This window comes from Canis lupus, chromosome 30 (assembly GCF_011100685.1).
Source record: "Canis lupus familiaris isolate Mischka breed German Shepherd chromosome 30, alternate assembly UU_Cfam_GSD_1.0, whole genome shotgun sequence".
Lineage (NCBI taxonomy): Eukaryota > Metazoa > Chordata > Mammalia > Carnivora > Canidae > Canis > Canis lupus.
The window spans coordinates 2,224,946-2,237,304 of NC_049251.1; the positions used below are offsets into that span (position 1 = coordinate 2,224,946).

The 12,359-nt window shown below is 38.7% G+C and overlaps 1 protein-coding gene and 1 long non-coding RNA gene across 34 annotated transcripts in view; one reads left to right on the forward strand and one right to left on the reverse strand.

Moving 5' to 3' along the window:
• Positions 1-12,359, forward strand: part of FMN1 (formin 1) — a 433,671-nt gene that overhangs the window by 166,637 nt on the left and 254,675 nt on the right. The gene's annotated exons all lie outside the window — the stretch shown is intronic.
• The window catches only part of LOC111093319, a 101,372-nt gene that overhangs the window by 6,729 nt on the left and 82,284 nt on the right, over positions 1-12,359 (reverse strand). For both annotated transcript variants that reach the window (XR_005381412.1, XR_005381411.1), the window contains exon 5: positions 1,548-1,691. This is a non-coding gene — a long non-coding RNA (uncharacterized LOC111093319). The remainder of the gene's footprint in view (positions 1-1,547; positions 1,692-12,359) is intronic.

The following is a 12,359-nucleotide window of genomic DNA, read 5'->3' on the forward strand; positions in this document are numbered from 1 at the left end:
TGGATAGAGGAGAGCTTGGATGTAGCAGCCAGCAGAGGAGCATACTTTTTAGAGTCAAGATGTATGTGTCACTTTCTAGCCTCATCAGACATCATTGTTTGGGGATAAACCCACGGATGCTATAGTTCTCGAGCTTGGCCGTATGTCAGAATCACTTGGAGTGCTGTCAATCCCAGTGCCCAACAAGCATCTCATATCAATTACCTCTGTCTCTGGGCTGGGATCTATGCGAAGTAGTTTTTAAACCAGCTACGTATTGGGTGATTCTATTACGTTGCCACAGCTGAGAATCTCTGACTAAGGGCATTAAATTGGTTGGCCTTCCCAAGTAAGCTGGTTGTATCTCCAGTTCATCTCTATTGATTTTTTTACTCTGGTAACAATGCAGCAAGATCAGAGGTGGTCAGCTGCACATGACTGATTTTCCAAAGTGTGTTGCAACCTCTGAGTAGTGACTGTATTTTGCCTGTGAATCAGTGTAGACTTCTCTTTATACGTTGTCAGTGGTATTCTGAAGTTTCTACAAGAAGGGAAAGTGGGTGATTTGTGTATTTGTGTGTGTGCATATCTTTGTTTTAGTTAATATGTTATTGTTTGTTCACTTGGAAAACTTGATAATTTACTTCATCATAACTTGGTGAGAAATTATCCGAAAGGATCAGATTACTTGGGGAAAAACAAAACTGAAAGTATTGTGAAACTAAACAGCATCCAGAGATTTTTTAAAAAACGTGTTAAACTGAAATGTCTAGAACCAGTGTTTCTGGCTGGTGAAAAGGCTGGCATGCCAGTTGCCATCCTTGGGTATACACATTCTTCCAATATTTATACATTCTCAGCCCTTTGAATACAGTTCCCACTAAGAATTCTTAGAGATCCAAAAGTGGGATTGCCAGATAAAATATAGGTTGTCCAGTTAAAATGTGAACTTCAGATAAACAATGAATAATTACTTAGTATAAATAGGTCTTAAGTATGACATGAGACACACTAAAACAGTTATCTCTTATTTATCTAAAGTTCACATTTGACCAAGTATCCTGTATTTTTATTTTCTAAATCTGGCAACTCTGGAGATGTTGGCTGGATGGAGAGCCAGAGCACTGTGCAGTTCTTCTGGGCTGGATCTCCTCCATGTGACCTTGCCTCTCACCATATTCCTGCATGGAATATGTAGAAGCTGCTACTCAGCTGTGCAACCCACAGTCTTACTCTGCTGTCTTCCTATATGTCTGATAGGTTTTCCCATCTTTGGTATTAGGACTAAGAGACATAGGTTTGAAAAGAACCACACACGCACACACACAATCTGCACTTAAATTCTGAATGGTAGAAGCAATGTTAGTTGTGACCTACTTCCAGCCAGTAAGCCCTGTGGCAGGTGCAGTATGTTGTATTTGAGTACTTTTCCACCATTTGGGAGATGCAAGAGTCCTGTCTCCCTTAGAAACCTGGGCATGTGGCCTGGCCTCCTGGGTACTTGTCTGGCCTGGTTTACTAGAAAATTCCACTCTCAATCAAGTTAAAACTGGCTAGCTTTCACTTACCTCTCCAGAGACTGACCTTCACCTTCCTCTCCTGAGGTTCGTTTTGTTGGTCTTAAATAAAGGGCTCTGTCAGTTGAGTCGAGGCACAAGCTGGAACTTCTTCCAAAGTTTTCCATCGAGTCAACTAATGCTTATATGTGCCACCTGAAAAGGGTGGGGTGGGGAGGGAGGGAGAGAATGTGGGTGTTTCTTACTAGTACTGTATATATTAATTCTGTTTGAGGTGGGCAATTTTTCTCACTTGATTATAAAGCTAAACCCAGTCTTACGTGCACATAGTCTATACTGTGAAATTTTGGAGATAGCCGTTATTATATATAGAAGACAGTCCCGAATCCTGAATCATTTCAAACTTGTAGAAAAATAGCAAAAAATATATAGTATATGTATACCACCTGTATGTAAACATTTTGCCATAATTTCTTCAGACTTTTAAAAGCCAGGGTTGAGGCCCGTGTCACAATCCTCCTTTAATCCATTTTCTCTGCCCACCTCCCCAGAGTTCCCAAAGTTGGTGTGGGAGCCGCCCCAACGCAGAACTGTAGGAGGCGCCATTCCCAGGCAGCCTGTGTGTTCCTAGGCAATGTGCAGTGTGGGTTTTCTAAACCCTGTACAAACAGTATTAATGTATAAATTTTGATGATCATATTATTGTAAATGACACTAGTTTTGTCTCTTCCTAATTCTTACGTGTTATTTCTTCCTGCCTTGTCCCAGACCTCTGGCATAATATAGGAAAATAAGGGCAACAGTGGGCATTCTCAATCTTGCTTCCTGAAGTTTCCTATTACATTTGAAGTTTGCTGAAAGTTCTTGATAGATATCATGAATTCGACTCCCTTCTGTTAATGGAAAGTTGGCTTTTCTTCTTTTTAAAATCAAGAATGAATGTTGAACTTTATTAAGATATTTTTCTGTGTCATTCTGTATTGTTTTGAGATTTTGAAGTAATGGTTTTTCTCCTTTAGTATATTGTGGTAGATGTCACTGATAAATTTTCAGATGACATGTAATTCTTGCATTCTTAGAATAAACTCTGCATAGTTGCATGGTTTATTTTCACACATCACTGAACTAGCTTTGCTAATTTTTGTTATTTTTAGTCTGTCCTTTTTCTGTTTTTAATTGCATTATAAAAAGAGAACATGGGGGACGCCTGGGTGGCTCAGTGGTTGAGGGTCTGCCTTTGGTTCAAGGTGTGATCCCGGGGTCTTGGGATCGAGTCCCACATCGGGCTCCCTGCATGGAGCCTGCTTCTCCCTCTGCTTGTGTCTCTGCCTCTCTGTGTGTCTCATGAATAAATAAATAAAATCTTAAAAAAAAAACAAAAACAAAAACATGGTCTGTATAATAGTATTCACTTTGAAATTTTTAAAGAGATTTTCAATATGAATCATCAGTTTTTTGCAAATATATGTGCCTAAAAAGGATGTGTATTGTTGATTTGTTGGGTTCTGGGTTATATATGATCAGGGTTATTAATTGTATCAGTCAGTGTTTTTATTTGCTTGATTTAGTAATTTATGATGGAGGGGTATTGCTAGTCCCCTATTTTACTTATTTCTGTCAGTTTTTGCTTTATATATTTTAAGAGTAAGGTGTTAGTTGCATTCAAGGTCATGATTATACCTACCACCTAACTTAAGAAATAAAACATTACAAATGCATTCGAAGCATTTTGTATGCCCTTTACCATCCCCTTAGGTGAAATTGTTTGTTAATCCCGTGTACTTCTTTATACATAAGTATACAATCCCCAAACAATATATAAAATGGTTATGTGTTTTAAAAGTCTTTAAAAAAGGCATCCTCCTATGTGTATTTTTTGGTGACTTTTTCTCTCAGAATTATTTGTTAGATAATCTGTGTCAGTATGTATAGCTCTAGGTCATTTATTTTATTTTTATTTTTTAAATTATTTTTAAAAAGATTTTATTTATTTATTTGAGAGAGAGCACAAGCAAGGGGAGCTGCAGAGGGAGAGAGAAAAGCAGACTCTCCGCTCAACAGGGAGCTGCTGTGGGCTTGATCCCAGGACCCTGAGCCACCCAGGAGCCCTGGTTCATTCATTTTAATATCTGCATAGTATCACTTTGAATATATCACTCGATATTTTCTTAGCTGTTTTGGTGATACAAATTTAAATTTATTCCCACTTTTCATGGTTAGGAACAATGCTTCTAGTAAATGTTCTTTTTTTTTTTTTTAACATTTGTGCTCATATGTGAATGCTTCATCAGGAGTAAATTTGAAGTAGCGTTTTTGGTTTTATTGGTGTATACCTGTAAATTTAATATTGACAAAATGATCTTTAGAGAGGCTGTAGCAATTAATGCTCTCATCAATAATGTGTGAATTCTCATTCTTCTTTCTTACCAGCAGTTGGTATTAGCAGACTTTTTAACCATTCCCAGTCTGATGTGTGTGACATAATATCCCATTGTGGTTTTAATTTGTGTTGTTTTGAAGCCAAGAGAGTTTGTTCTTTTATAGGCTTATTAGATATTTGGAGCTCTTCTTCCATGAATTGACTGTCTGTTTGCTTATTTTTTTTTATTCGTTGCTTCTTTTATTTCTTTATGGTATCTGCTTGTTCTATATGCTAATCTTTTATCAGTTATATGCTTTGCAAATGTTTTATCTATGTATATAGTGTATCACTTTCTAGCAACTTAATATACATCATTTTGGTAATTTTAATGCAACTCAATTTAAAAATAGATTTCCCTCTTGTTAAAAAATCTTTTTTTAAACCCCAATTTCATCAAGATACTCTAATGTCCTTCCAAGGTGTTTTTTTCCCCCCTTATGCTTTTCACATTTAGATTTTTAATCCACTGGAATTGATTCTTCTGTATGGTTTGAAGTATGAATACTTCTTATATTTGGATTAAGAAATAATCTACCCTTTCTCCACAAGTTTTGATATACATTCAGTTTCCTTATGTGAGTGGCTCTATTTACAGTCTTTATTTCCTATTTTATATGGTATATTTTGTTGTCTGTGTACCAATGGCAGAGTTCCTCAATTATGACTTTTTTATTATCCTTGTCTTTTCTGTGCTGTGTTTTTCATTAATTATCGTGTTTTTATTCACAAATTACTTCCTTGATTGTGCCAGCTTACCTAGCTTTTCAACTTTTAATTTCAATGAGTATACTTTACATTCGTAATATTTATGAATTCTTTAGTTACCTACTATTCTTTTTTAATCCATGGTGTGCTGTTACTGTCATTGTTCATAATGGTTGTTTTTATGTTGGTGAAGATTCTAAGCATGACAAGAATACTTGTAACATGTTTAATATTTAAAACTCGTGGGATTATATTTAATATTTAAATATATATTTAATATTTAAAACTTTAATACTTATTGTGGGATTTTGTGTTTCAATATTTGGTTTTGTTGCCTATGTTGACATTTAGCTTTCTTCACATGTGCTGGCAGCTTGGTTTGCAGGCTCCCTATTTATAGGTTGCTTTAAAAGAAAAAAAAAAAAAAAGACAAAAAGAAAATAAGTTATCCCTCCACCTTTATGCTTGTCTATTTTGCAATTGTCTTAGCTGGTCCTTGCAAGGTCCCCAGACCAGAAGTTGGTCTTCCATTGGTGTTTGGGGTTCCCAGGCCAAGATGGTGATATGGGTATTGCAGATTTAGTCACTGGGGACAGGAGTGGGCACGGTTTGGAGTCTGGTCTTCATCCCTGTCTGTATCCTCCAGTTCAAGCCTCCAGATAGCAGTTGACAGCAGATTCTTCTATCTTCCCTTTAGCTACCCTACTCCTCCTTTCTCACTTTTTCTTTTTTAAGATGTATTTATTTGAGAGAGAGAGAGAGAGAGCAAGTGAGCATGGTAGGGAGGGCCAGAGGGAGAAGAAGAGAGAGAATCCCAAGCAGACTCCATGCGGAGTACAGAGCCCAAGGTGGGGCTTGATTTCACCGCCCTGAGATCAGGACCCAAGCAGAAACCAGGAGTCCAACGCTTAACCCACTGCACCACCTAGGCACCCCTCTCCCTTTTTCTAAGCAGCAAGCTTGCTCCCCTCCATTTTCTACCCCGCCCCTCCCCGGGGGCCCTCTCAACCCCTGTTGCTCTACAGAAACCTGACTCCAGGCCATCCTGTCCTCCTCTGGAACCGGGGCCAAGCACTTCGGGTCCAAAGTACTGCTTGGCTGTTCTTTTCCAATTCTGTTTCTCCAGGATGTTACTCTATTTTGGTTCTCATCTGTGACTTCTAACTTTCTTGCTTTGTATTTTAGATTTCCTTGTCATGCAGGTTTGGGAGAGACTGAAAAAGGTGAACCTATAACAACTGGAGGTCTGTTGGGTCCCTTAACTTTTTGGAAACCTGGTCAGAAATATCCCTTACTTGTTCTAGTTTTTCTTTTTCCTTCTTTTTTTTTTTTTTTTTTTTTTAAAGATTTTATTTATTTATTCATGAGAGACCCAGACACACACACACACACACACACACACACACACAGGCAGAAGGAGAAGCAGGCTCCCTGCTGGGAGCCCAATACAGGACTCAATCCCAGGACCTGGGATCATGCCCTGAGCCAAAGGCAGACCCTCAACTGCTGAACCAACCAGGCGTCCCCCAGTTTTTCTCATCTAGTTACCATGTCCACACTAGTCCATCTTTCATAGTAAAGGAAAGCGTTCATTTCACACTCTGGTCCACCCTCCTCAGTCCCCACGTGCCCACCCCTGCAGAACCCTGTGTCCTGGTGGCTGAATTTCAAGTTTAAATATGAAGTATTGTGACTGCCACCTAATGGCAGTCATGGGGTACTTTCAGCCGTGGCCTGGATTTTATTCTGACAAGTGTGTGCCTCTCTAGATTTGCTTCCTGGCTTTGACATGCTACATGAATAGAAAGGGAAATATAAGTCGTAGGGAGCTTGTTATGTTCCTGGGGTTCAAAGCTGTTTAGTATCTCTCCTTTAACAGAAAATAGGGGTTTCAGAAGAAAACCACAGGGAAAGGTGAGTTATCCCGCACCGGGAGCTGGAATTTCATTGAATGGATGTCCCGGTGGTAAGCTGTCTAATGGGGCCTGGCCCTGAATACGTGCCTGGGGCATCTGGGTAAAGTCAAGACATATAGCCATGAATTTGCTGACCTTTGTACCTATCTTATACCATCACCTTGGGACATACAGACTCAACTGCTAAGTATTTAAAGGATACACATACCTTAATCATCGCCCGCTTCCCTTCAGTTTATCCTCTTCCCTAAGCCCTTTTCTGTCCGTTCCAGTTATTGAAAGCCTCTAAAGTGGTCTGAGTCTCCACATAGTAAGCTTAGCTGGACACTTAGCACGTTTATCAACTACGACTGCAATAATGCTGTGTAACAGGCTGTACTGAAACCTAGTAGTTTTCAATCTCAAGCATTTATTTGCAGAAGTCATCTGTGGTTCAACCGAGGCAGGCTGGGCTGTTGCACGCTGTGCACAGACTGGATGTGGCCACTGACTATGGTGAGGGCATAGGTCTGTGCTGTGGGCCCCAGGCAGACTGAGGAGTGGTCACCTGGGGTATGTTCTTTTGTGAAAGAGTGGGAGTGAAGGAGGCAGGCCAAACTGGGTGCAAGCAAATTTAAATGGTCTCTTTCCCATCATGTCAGTTCACTCTCCCCTAAGAGAGTATCTCCTGGGGCTTTTGGAGATACTCTGTATCCCAAGCAGAAAGGGCAGGCATGAGTGCATGAGTACCTGCTGAGCAATGTTCCAGGCTTTGACAGCTGTGTATCAAACAAGTGAATGGAATAAAATCTTTTAAGAAAACAAAAGCTTCATGTGTTAATACTTCAGTGTAAGTGCGAAAAGCTTCTAAGACAATTGAAAAGAGAAGTCTTGGGGATCCCTGGGTGGCGCAGCGGTTTAGCGCCTGCCTTTGGCCCAGGGCGCGATCCTGGAGACCCGGGATCGAATCCCACATCGGGCTCCCGGTGCATGGAGCCTGCTTCTCCCTCTGCCTGTGTCTCTGCCTCTCTCTCTCTCTCTCTCTTTGTGACTATCATAAATAATAAATAAAAAATTAAAAAAAAAAAAAAAAAAAGAAAAGAGAAGTCTTTCAGGCTGGAAATGTGTGCTGTTCCCTTTCTTACACCCACCCACTGCCTCGACAGTGCCTGGCTTGTGGAGACACTAAACACATGAATGAAAGAGCTACCAGGCTTAGAGAGAAACTCCTAGGCTTCAAGAGTTGGGATAATCTCCCAGTCTATGAATACTGGCATTTTTATATTTCTGCCTGAAAAAATCCTAAATGTCCTTAACCACAGAGAGAGATTGAAAGATAAATTCCTAACCTCGCGGGATGTCTTCCAGCTCTTGTCCAATCATGTATTTTTCTGATAATGGAAACTAGTCATCTCCTTTTTATACCTATCTAGAACAACATAATGGCTACTTTCACTGATGATTCGTATAACTTCTACATGACCTCATCCTTTTTGAGGAGACAGGATGAATCTCTATCCAAATTTGATTCAGATGCTAAGATTGATGACTCCACACATATACCACACACAAAAGAGGGTAGGAAAACGTTCACTTACTAAAATAATGAGACTTCTGGGGAGAGCAGGCCAGAAAAGGCCTTGAAAGGAAGGAGACTGGTTTGGGATTTTACAGTGTTTAGGGGATAGAGCTGGGCTGAGGATCCCCACTTACGGGCAGTAGCTTGTGTGGTTCTAATTCCCTGCTTATGTCAAAGGCTCGTTATTTAGATTGTCCAGATGTGAGGCAAAGGGGACGAGGGAGAGGTATTATTAGCAGTCTGGCATCAAAAAAAAAAAAAAAAAAAAATTTGGGCTCCTTATTATACACTTCCACTGTTATTGTTGCAGGTCCACTGATAAAGAGGTGTTATATTGATATTTATTTCAGGTGATGGACCTGCTGGCAGCTGTTGACTTGGATTATACCCCATTTTTTTCTCTGGACTCCACTGACTTTAATCTTCCTCGATTGTTTCTAACAGATACCAAAGCAGCGATCCCTGCCCTGACCTGTACAACTACATGCATTGTTTATGCATGTTTCCCTCCCATGGCGAGGGAAACAAATCTAGAAGACCTACCGTGTACCAAGAACAGGCCAAATGCTTTGCCCTCCTGAGCATATAAATATGAAAGCTCAAATTTTATTTTATTCTTAGGTATTGAAGTAAGTTGTCTGTGATTTTACCTTTGATGATCCAGCACCATTTTTATTAATGTTAGGGATAGTTGGAGAAAGTTTCTGCATTTGTTCTTGGGTAACTTTGTTTGAATTCATCCCTCAGTAATTCCCAAATGACATCTCTTGTGTACCAGCTCTGTGACTTGGAGCATATATTTATACATTTTTACTACTTTAAAAATTTTAACCTTTTTTGTACTGTGTAGGACTTTCTGTGTGAGTAAAAGTAACCTATCTTCAGAGGCAGTGGTTCTCAAACTATAGAATGCATCATGACCACTTGGGAGCCTTGTTAGAGCATCCTCTGAGTTTTTATTGAGTCTGGGGTGGGCCTGAGAATTAGCATTTCTGAGAAGTTCCCAGTGATCTTTAGTTCCAGAGACTAAACTTTGGCCAACACTATCTTATAACAGTAATATTCATGAAGTTGTGGGCTTAATGTGCTATTTTGATTTTTTTCCTAACATATATTAAAATAAATATTCACCTGTTAAAGTTCAGCTGTCTATTAGCCAAAAAAAAAAAAAAAAAGACCTCATATTGTGCATGCAAAGCTTTGGAAACTCTGACTGAATATTCTCCAGGTATAAATTCAGAGAAAGGATCCTTTGCCTTTAAGACTGAAGGTATGTGCTTTAACCTGTGTGTAGCAATGTGAGGCAATGGGTCAAGCCAATGAAAGGTGAAGGCAGTGCAAATTAGAATGCATGAGCAGGAAGAGAGCCACAGTTCTCATCCATTAGGGAATCAGGAATTCTCTAATTCTCTAATTCTCCAACTGTATGCATGATCCATTTCTTCCAATGGGATGTGTGTGTATCTGTGTAGGGGAAGGGTTTGGATACATGTAAGAGCATATAAGTGAAAACCAGATACAACCACAAACTGGTGGCCATAGTTCTGAAAGTCCCAATAGAGAAAATAGATGAATCATAATCACATAACTTGATGGGACCAGCCATTGTAACTCACACTGTTCATGTTAACCCTGGACTCGTCAAACCTCCCTGGGGTTAAAAATGCCCTAGGCCCCTTTTAAAAAGTTACAGAAAGGATTTATCAAGTCCACTAGTGATTCTAGTGATTGGGTGAAGCCAGCAACCTTTAAATGCCTGGGAACTTTGAGCATTGGTTGTACCTGAAGCTTACCCAACTATAAGAAGAACAGTAGTAGCAAACGAACAACTCCACAGGGCAAAAATCACAGGCTTGTGGGCCAGAAGGACCTTGCCGGCACTTACTAGCATTTGAGTTGGGGAAAGGTGTTCAAACTGTGTACCTCAGTTTCCTTATCTGTAAACCCACCTTGTGAGTGTGATGTGAAGATGTCATATATTAATTATCTGTCTCAAGTGCTTAGAACAGTTACTGAAAAATAGCACTCAGTGTTACTTGTACCCATTTATAATTAAGGGAAACTGAGTGGAACTCTAGTTTTGGTGACTACATGCCTCCCTATGTTAGTGAGATCACCTTCAATTCTGCTCTTGGTGAATTGGAAGATGCATACTCTCATGATACTCGGCAGAAAGCCTGTTTTGTTGTTGTGAGCTGATTGAAAAAAAAAAAAAAAAAAGAAGGTTTGTGCTACAAAAGGGATCCATTCAAATTAGATTAAGTACTTGACTAGAAAGAATTTTTTTTTTTTTTTTAAATGGAGGTAAGTTCTTAAATATTTTTCCCCAAAACGTTGAATCCTGCCGGTCAGGATCCTTTTTCCTATTTCTGTCTTTTCATATAATATATTATTTTCATAAAAATATTCTTCGAGCTTCTTTCTTGTGGGCTGGGTTAATTGAATTTATTTGTTAATTTCCTTTGGGCTAATGTAGCCTCCAAGTGGTCTGCCCTTCTCAAGCCCTGAAACTCAAAATCTTGATTTCTCTTTTTCATGTGGTAGTCCCAGAGCTACTGGAGACCAGGGTGAAATTCTCTTTTTAACAAACAAAAACATCCTTAGTCTTGAATTGAGATTTCTGCCTCACTACCCTCACGTCCGAGAAAGAAGGGCTCTACCTTTGCATCTGCAAACTTAGAAAATGTAGAGGAGGGGACTGCCACTAACTAGTCATGTTTGGAAACCACCAGTCTTGCCTAGACTCATTATTCTGTAACTTTTATATTCTCTTGTAAATCCATGGCATGAGCATTCCTTCTCAGCAATGGGGATGTGTTCTTTGCCACTTGTTACACTGGGAAATATTAAAAAATATTTGAAGAAGGGATGAGTCATGATTTGCTGGGTGTTAGCTTTGCGATAGTCTCCATCAATCTCTAAATTAGTCATAACTATATCTGTCACACCCTTACAGGTACAATTTACACAAAATGAATAATTTCAAATATATTCTGTGTAATTTCTATTTAGAATGTATATGTTATTTCCAAGGAGCATCAGTTTTGTAAGAAGGTTGGCTTAGCTACAATTTGCCAATTTTGTAAAGGCCTGGAATTGAGTTTTGATTATGCTTTTTTTCCTTACATTTTAATGTTAGGTATACATACAGAAAATGACATAAAACACATAGAGGTTAAAGAATAATTTTTCATTGACCCCCTCATGTGATGCCACCTTGCTCAATCATAACCCGACTCACTTTGTCTTTTCCTGGATCCCACCATTATCCTGACTTTTGTTACTATTATTTGCTTTCCTTTTATAGGTAATTTTTCCATTGATGTGTAGCCAGGATGCAGATTGTTGAGTAGGGAGGTATGAGTAGCTGCAACTTTATTAGAAAAATACCAAGCATTTTTCATAGTGATTGTACCAGTTTGTACTCTTGCCACGATTATGTGAGTATTCAAGTTTTGTCAGCCTTCCAGTATTCCTGATTACTAATGAGGATGAGTACCTTTGAATATATCTGTATTAGCATGTTGTCTTTTTAGGTGCCTGTTGGCATTTTTTCACCCATTTTTCATTTTTTTGTAGTTTTGTAGGAAATAATGCACATGCGTGTGCGCACACACACACACACACACACACATGATTTTTGATTATTTAAGTGTATTTTCCCAATCTGTGGCCTTGTCTTTTCCCTCTATGATGTATTTTGGTGAAATGAAGTTCTTAATTTTAATGTAGTCAAATTTTCTTTCCTTTATATGTAATGCTTTTTGAATCTTAAGTTTTTTTGTGACCTGAAATTATAAAAATATTCTGTTGTATTGTCTTATTAAACATTTGTAGTTTTGTTTTTTACAGTTTAAGTTTTAATCACCTTAAAATTGGTTATTATCAGATATTAAATTGGGATCCAATTTTTGTTTTTCCATAGGCATATCCACTTTTCCTAACCAATAATTATTAGAAAGAACATTCTTAGTGTAAACAAAGGTCTTCCATGATACTTCTGTCTTGTAAAGTGACCATGAATTCACCATGTCTTTCTGAGCCCTATAGTCTGTTCTGTTATCGATGAGCCCTCTTTCAACACTGTGCTACTTTAATTATGTTGTGATAAAAATAATTCTTATCAGAGTGTAAGGCAAGTTGTCTTATTTTTGTATTTTCAAGAGTTTCTTGGCTCTTATTGTTTTTTTGCATATCTGTGCTTCGGTATATGTTTTAGAATGAACTCTTTATTCAAAAAAAAAAACGCAAACCCTTAGAAA